At 32.6% G+C, this 1245-nt stretch overlaps 1 protein-coding gene across 5 annotated transcripts in view; it reads right to left on the bottom strand.

The window, feature by feature from the left end:
* LOC106461860 (sorting nexin-6-like) overlaps positions 1 to 1245 on the bottom strand; it is a 38378-nt gene that overhangs the window by 20817 nt on the left and 16316 nt on the right. The window lies entirely within an intron of this gene.

Below are 1245 nucleotides of genomic sequence, written 5' to 3'. Positions count from 1 at the left end.
ACTTAACTTAACTAACTAATTATAGTAGTGTTAATTAATTAAGTTAAAGCTAAATTAAGTTTACGTTTAACTTAGTAGTAGTAGTAGTTACTATAGTACGTTGTGTGTGTGTGTGTGTGTGTGTGTGTGTGTGTGTGTGTGTGTGTGTGTGTGTGTGTGTGTGTGTGTGTGTGTGTGTGTGTGTGTGTGTTGGTCTTCCTCAGCATTGCTCTCTGAAGAAATAATGCTTCCTTCATTGCCTTTTAGAACAATTTTATACCATTTAGATGATGTATTTCATGAAACATACAAGTACTTCTGGGGGAAATTACATGTCTCAGATGGCAGTCATACATTCATGCCCTTTAGATAAAGAAAAACAGGTAAAATTGCCGAGTTCCTAAATCCTAACCCTGAACATCTCAACAGTTACACTTCCACTTTTCATCAATATCTTAACCAACCACTAATCCATTTATAAAATTCATAAAACAAAGTGAAAATTGAATGCTTTCTAACTGACCAATCTAAAGCAAAATATAAAAATTAAAAAGCCAAGTTTAACACAAACTGCACATCTTGCTGTACCAAAGACTTGATTTTATGCCTAGAAATCATTTTGTAAACTTCTTGCATTTCCAAGTACTCTTTCTTAAGATTAAAATATGAAATAATTCTGAACATTTAACAACTGATTTGAAACTTATGTTGTTCTTTTTTAAGTTCAAAGTTTGGCTTTCATAGGTTTTTTAATAAACAATTACACATGCTATACTATATAAGAAGGATAACGATACTTAAGATAAACAGTTCATCTCCTATTTCTTCACTATGTTGGCATATAGTGGAAGCACAGGGGTTACTCAAACTCTCTTTTTGTTTTAATGGAAGTTCCCAATGTTCACTGGTTCTAACTAGTAGATGGCATTTAGTTTTTCCAATATAGGATGCCTTACAGTTTCCAAAAGTGTAAATATATACAAGCCAAGAACAAAGAGAAATTGGGAAAAGGTCTTTAGTAAGGAAAAATATCGTATGGGGGAAACGAGTTTAAAAACTAATTTATTTATATTTTGTTGGTGTGTGTGTGTGTGTGTGTGTGTGTGTGTGTGTGTGTGTGTGTGTGTGTGTGTGTGTGTGTGTGTGTGTGTGTGTGTGTGTGTGTGTATATATATTATTATATATCTACTACTAACTAACTAATTTTACTCTACTTACGTAACGTTAACGTTAAAGTAAGTGACACAACAAGTATATTACTTACGT

This window comes from Limulus polyphemus, unplaced genomic scaffold (genome assembly GCF_000517525.1).
Source record: "Limulus polyphemus unplaced genomic scaffold, Limulus_polyphemus-2.1.2 Scaffold1046, whole genome shotgun sequence".
Lineage (NCBI taxonomy): Eukaryota > Metazoa > Arthropoda > Merostomata > Xiphosura > Limulidae > Limulus > Limulus polyphemus.
This window is presented reverse-complemented; position numbering and strand designations above follow the sequence as displayed.